This window comes from Aristolochia californica, unplaced genomic scaffold (genome assembly GCF_029961685.1).
Source record: "Aristolochia californica isolate CCGP_79_NKW_82.1479 unplaced genomic scaffold, dmAriCali1.0.hap1 SCAF_10, whole genome shotgun sequence".
Taxonomy (NCBI): domain Eukaryota; kingdom Viridiplantae; phylum Streptophyta; class Magnoliopsida; order Piperales; family Aristolochiaceae; genus Aristolochia; species Aristolochia californica.
Window position 1 is genome coordinate 4162616 of NW_027181771.1, and position 6649 is coordinate 4169264.

Below are 6649 nucleotides of genomic sequence, written 5' to 3' on the forward strand. Positions count from 1 at the left end.
TTGAAATTCAATTATTTGACAACTTTAAAGGTCCAATCTATATGGGCCCTGTTATTTTAGTTTTTTTATATGTCAAGGTTTGTCATCATAAAAAAAGGGGGAGATTTTGATCTAGAGTTGACTACTATGCATATTTTGATGATCACAAAACTTAATACTGCTACTAATTAAAAAAAATATTATTATGTTTTTCCTTTAAGAGACATAATTTTCAATGTCTTTGCAAATGAACTGGCAAATGCATCTCAAAACCTCAAGGTCAAAGACGTGTCGAGTCATCTTGAAGAAGCACCTTCATGAAGAATGAAGAGTTAAAGGCTAGAGTCTAATCAAGTAGATAAAACTCTGGGGTTTTTATTTGGGTACTAAATTTTTAATTGTAATATTTCAATTCATGCCCCTCTTGAGAAGCCACCTAGGATAACATTTAGAATATTGTCGAACTAAATGATTGATGAGTGGTCTATATATGATCCATAAAATAAAGAGCAACTAAGCTTCCTATGCATAGCATTATTGATCAACCTCTATAGACTATGATCAATCAACCGGATGCAAATGTCGGGTTTTAAAAAAATATGTTTGGACAACCTAAATAGAGTGATCGATGAACAAGAACGTTGTAGGAAAATATTATAAAGCATGATTGATCATGCCTATTGAAATTATCAATCAATAAGCTAAAGAATTTAAAATAACTTCATTTGGGGCCGATTAATTGATCAATGCAATAGGTATGATTGACCAATAGAGTACGGAAATTTAAAAATAAAAATGTTGGAGATGATTCCTTAATCAATATTTTAAAAATGATCTATCAACCCAATCCAAGAAAGTATTGACCGTATGACTATTTGGGCTTAGATAACTTTCAAAAAGGGGCTTAGAGCTCATGCTTAAGCATCGATTACAAGAAATAAGCTCTCCATTTTAGTGCTAAGCTTTGTAATCCTTTGAAAAGCACTTTTTGACAGTTTTTTTTTTTTTCAAAAGAGAGACGTTCTAATCTTTTGTTTTCAAAATTCTTTTAATCGTCTCCATTTAAAAAAAAATTCCATCCTAGTGGAGACTCCAAATACATCATTTGCTTGTGCTTAAAATTCTGGAAGCTTGCTTTCACGAGGAGAAGGATGGTTCTTCAAGAGATAAAAAGGTGTGAGTTATTTATTTATCTTTTATTTGATTTTATTTGAGAGGTTGATCTAGAGCATTTTATTCTAGAAGAGAAGTGCCTACTAGAGCCCAAAATCTTGTTATACATTCATCTCTTAGGGAAAGATTAACAATAGTGTAATCGGGTATTACAGTTGGCCTAAGAGAGTTTGAATCTCTTTGTATTCTTGTAGTAGGACTAAAATAGTAGATTTTCTCAAGAAAGAGTCCTTGGTGGTGACTTCCACAAGGGGAACATAAAGAACAAAAATTGTATTTGTTTCATGGTTGTGTGATTAATTTTAGTTTGCTTACTTAATCTATTTGCCCCTTTTTTTAAAGAAGTTAAAATTTGTAATGAACCCAAACCACTCCTTTTCCCTCTCTTGAGTTGCCACTTGGGCCAACATATTCCATAGTGTGAGGGAACTCCTTTTCATCCCAAGATGGAGCAGAATCAAGGAGAAACGAGGAAACCTACTAGGGGAAATCAAGAAGGAGAAGAAAATTTAGATCTTATGGAAATGGATAGTCAAGTCTTTTAGACTATATTTGAGGAGCGTAGACTTGTCATTGGCCAACCTACCACCTGTTGACCCTCTAAACACTCTTGATATAATGTTTAGTCTTGAGCATTGTATTGGAACAAATACTTTTTGTTTTGTCTATAAACTAATTTTTATTCTACTATACAAAATTCAAGGAACAATAGCTTGTTGTTTCGAATTCAAGATTCTTCTATTTCCTTTGTAGTTAAATTTTGTTGATGCCAAAAGGGTGAGAAAATAAGAGTAAAGTTAAAAGTTGCATAAGGAATCTTAGGAGTAGGGGAGTTAAAAATAAATTTCAGGAGAGTAAAAATTTTAAATAAAATAAAATAACACATGGAGAGCATGGTATACAATGATTTTTTTTTTTAATTTTTCTCATCATTTAAAAGGGGGAGAATGAGGAAGTCGAGGCTTAAGATTCCTCTAAGTGCCCTGATTTTCATGATAACAAACATAAGAATTTGGTCTTTTGTTATGCACGCAATAACATTATTATTTTAATTGTTTTCTTTAATTTACTTTATTTTATTTCAGTTAAAGAAATAATAGGTCACAAAGACATTTTTTGAATATTTTATTTATAGGGGTATTTTTGTAATATTTTCTCTTAAACCTTGTAAGGGTGAACCCTATTTAAGGGGTAAGAGTAATGAGAAAGACAAACATTGATTTAGGTTAAACAGGGTTTTGATTTCTCCTCAACGAGTTCAGGAGTGTACGTTGTCCTTAACGAACCTAGGGTTTTCAAGCTTCCCTTTGGCTTGATTTTCATTTTTCTCTTCTTCCTCCCTACGAATCCATGTGTTAGATCTAGGACCATAACAACTGGTATCAGAACGGGAACACAATGAGCCATTCTTCATTTGAAGAAACATGTATTGCCATGCTCGATTCATTGGAAACAATACGTGCAGGACTTATACATTGGAATGAATCTTTGCTGGAGGGAATGCGTAAAACTTCCATTGAAATTTCTGAAATTAAGAGGGATCTTGATGCCGTAGAAAATTTCACCGTCTTTGAGTACAAAATAAGCATTGAACGAGAGGCAGCAGAAGCTGTCTCGGATGGGCAGAAAGGCCAAGGGCCAGGAAATTCCAATATTTCTGAGCAGGGAAGTCCAGTGACGGGCCAGACAAAATTAGAGTTCCGATCATGGAAATTAGACGACAGGGACCTGCACATCAGAAATCAAAGTCGACATCAAATCCAAAATCGGCCTTATAACTTCCGAAATTAGACGGCAGGGACCCTGGAAATCTGAAATCGGAGGGGTATGCTGCCAAAACCTCATTGGTAAGGGTTGATTTGGGTTTGACCTCAAAAAATCACTTCTCATGACCAGTAGAATGTCTCCCAGAACAATAGACGGAAAAATTCCGATCTGACTCTTTCTCAGCGAATCAATTCGGTCGTCCTTCCACTGTCTCAAAAAATATACAAGCAACGAAGCCACAAAGGGCTGCTATTCGTCACCAGAAAAAGAGGAGGTGCCGACAGAAACAAATCCTGTGGGCTTCAGCTTCCGGATTCTCAGTCACAGTCTCAATCTCGCTCTCGGCAGGCTAGTGGGGAAACAAAGTCAACGCAATTGGGGGTAAGCTTCTGAAACACCCTCGGTTTTTAGGTCAAAACGAGTCTTTCTTGGCGTTGATGTGGCTCCAAGGGGCTGAGTAGCAGCAACGCTGCTCGAAAATTAGAGACGGAGGTTCTCTGTTCCGTGAAGCAGAGAAACAATACCCAATTGATAGAATTCAGGCTTGTGTGTATGAATTCCAAGATGATTTTTTTTTAGGAATTCCAAGAAAGTTAAAAAAATTTATTCTGGTGATTTTTTTTTCTGTTGATGAGCACAGTCCCTATGCGTATGTTCATTGTCCAATTGAAAATGTGGGATTTTTTAAGGCTGTCAGATTAGTTTCTCAAATGGTATTATTCACAGGATTTGCTCTTTCTACCGCAATGCCAATTTTAGAAACACTTAATTTTCTGAAGTCTGGTAAAATCTAGACAACAGATTTTGATGCAATTATCTGTAGTAGTGGGAGTGCAGTGTATTATCCAGGTATAAATCAGCCTGAAGATGATGAAGCATTTGCTAAATATATTCAGAATATAACCTTCCCTTTTGCCCTTAGTGATAGAAATTTTGATGAGAAGTTAAAGAAGGCTATTTTCAGTGGGGAAAAGGTTAATGTGAACCTTGACCAGGTGGAGTAAGAGTTGGACAAGATTGTGAAGTTTAATAGACATGAGGTTGTGGTATATACTGATGAAATCAACAAACCTCCACTTGGGCAAGGTCTTAACAAGGCAGCTGAAGTTACCAATTTCAGACAAAGTCAAACAAGATAAGCTTCTTTGATTATTGAGAAACACGAACCAAAGGCAAGGCGCTAAATTTATTTCTTTTGATCCTACAAATGGTGAATGGAGATTTTCTGTTAGTCATTTTAGTAGATTTGGACTGAATGAAGAGGAGGATGAGGATGATATTGTCATGGATGATACTTTGGTTCAGGAGCCATAGGGAGCCACTGGGGTTGAAGAATTGGATGTTGATGAGGAACCTCAAGTGGGACCTAGTGGACCTGTTTTATCTCACTCTCTCCCAGCTCATTTGGGGCTGGATCCTGTCAAAATGTACGAAACAAGAATGTTAATGTTTTCAGTAGAAGAGGAGGAAGATGTTGCATCCTTTGGTAGGGATTACTGGAGGACAGGTAGTACAACAAGTAACACATATTTTCCTAGGCAATATTCTTCACTTAAGGCTGGTCAAAAGTCTAACCCATTAGCTTTAAGGAAGTCACCACAAGCCTTGCTAGAGTATAAAATTACTCCAAAGTTGGATACATCTAGGAACATTCTTATGATCTGGCAAAATAGAAGCTTGCCACTTAAAGCAACAAAAGTAGTAGGCTTCAAACTGGACTGGAAACAAGAAACTCCTATAACCAATAGCCATTCTAGCAATATAGTTGATGCTACACTATTCATGGGAAGGTCCTTCCGTGTTGGATGGGAGCCTAATGGCATCCTTGTTCATACCGGCACACCTCTAGGCAGTACTGGTTACAAAACTGAATTGTCTTCCATAATCCATGTAGAGAAAGTTGCAAGCAATAAAGCAGTCAGAGATGAAAATGATGAAGAAAAAGAGGCACTTGTCAGTTCTTGTTTTGTTTCTCCACTAGAGTCTCACAAATCAATAGTCCATGAAACTACTGATGTTGTGGTGGGTCACTTCAAATTAAAGCTTCGAAAGCTCATATGTAGTTGTTTAACACTACTAGAAATTTGTAGGGAGTTTATTAGGATTATTAAGACACAACTTGAGGTCTCTGGGTCTTCTGCTTCTTCTTCTATGTATTTGATGCACCAGGTCATGGTGTGGGAGTTCATCAATGTTCTATTTTCAGAAAGGGCAATAAGCAGTCAATCTAAACCACAACATGTGGATGCCGATGTGGATGATGGAGAGGATATGATTGATGATGTCAAGGATGGTCCCAAGGGACTTGGATCCTGAGGCCTACCCTCTTGTTCGTATAGCCGAGTTCAGTTATTGGCTACAGGAGAGTGTTTGCCACCGTGTGCAAGAGGAGGTGAGCTCTTTACGTGACTTGAATGATTTAAAGCACATATTTTTTCTCCTCACTGGGAGACAACTGGATTCAGTAGTGCTTGTTGTTAATAATCAACAATATCAAGGGAAGTTAGAGAAAGGTGTTGTACCGAAGGCTATTTGTGTTGGTTTTGAGGAAACTACTGAACCTACTGTTTGTTTGAGTGATGATATTGAGACAAATGAGTGCTTGAGCGAAAATGGGGTTGTTGGTGAGATAAAATTGTGAATATAACAGCTTGCAAGGACACATTCCGTGGTATAGTCTGTGAGTGTCCCTTGGTAGAAGGAGTGCAGTTCAAGGGGGATGAGTATAACCATTGTGAAGCAAGTGGGCTTGGACGATGAAAGCTAAACAATGGAGGCAGTTGGCATGCTACTCATGATGGACATTCCTTCTCAGCTTGTCAGGAGGCTGCGGGTAGTAAATGCCAGTGTCCAGCTGGATTCAAGGATGAGTGGGGGTGTGCATATGTTCTTGATAGGGACGAGAAGTTTCACCAAAGATTCAACCTTGAATTGGTGGATCTTGACAAAGTAGTAGACCATGATGATATCTTGATATCATGCTTAGTGCTTACGGCCATGATACTTTCGTCAAGTATGCTGGGCAATTTGTTGAACATGGACTTGGTCCAAAGACTGAGGTTATCGGGGACATGCTGTATTTTGCCATTGAGGCAACTGTTGGGGCAGATCCCACAAAGGCTGTTAATGTCGAAGTAGAAGTTACCAGTTTGGTGCAGGTGATCGTTCAACTTGTTGTTCGGTTACTTATCTGTATTGGGGTATGCTACCGCAAGTGAAGATGGCAGTGTAAAAAAAAATAAAAAATTGCTTCTCTGATTGGATGCTCCAGTTTTCTAGTCCAGAGGGCTGACACAGATACCGTGGTTGATACTTGAGAACGGATGGCAATGTCGGCATGGGCAAGTAGATCCTACCTTCGAGCTTAAGGCCAAGCTCTTTCTTCTAGGGGGTGTAATGTAATGCACACAATAACATTATTATTTTAATTATTTAATTTAATTTAATTTATTTTATTTTAGTTAAAGAATTAATAGGCCATAGGGGCATTTTTGGAATATTTTATTTATAGGGGTATTTTTGTAATATTTTATCTTAAACCTTGTAAGGGTGAACCCTATTTAAGGGGTAAGAGTAGGGAGAAAGACAAACATTGATTTAGGTTAAGTAGGGTTTTGAGTTCTCCTCAACGAGCTCAGGGGTGTGAGTTTTCCTTAACGAACCTAGGGTTTTCAAGCTTCCCTTTGGCTTAATTTTCATCTTTCTCTTTTTCCTCCTTATGAATCCATGT

General features: G+C 37.5%; 1 pseudogene; it reads left to right on the forward strand.

The window, feature by feature from the left end:
* Positions 1–2586: 2586 nt before the first annotated feature.
* Positions 2587–5679, forward strand: LOC137942807 (nuclear pore complex protein NUP96-like; annotated as a pseudogene).
* The last annotated feature ends 970 nt before the right edge of the window (positions 5680–6649 follow it).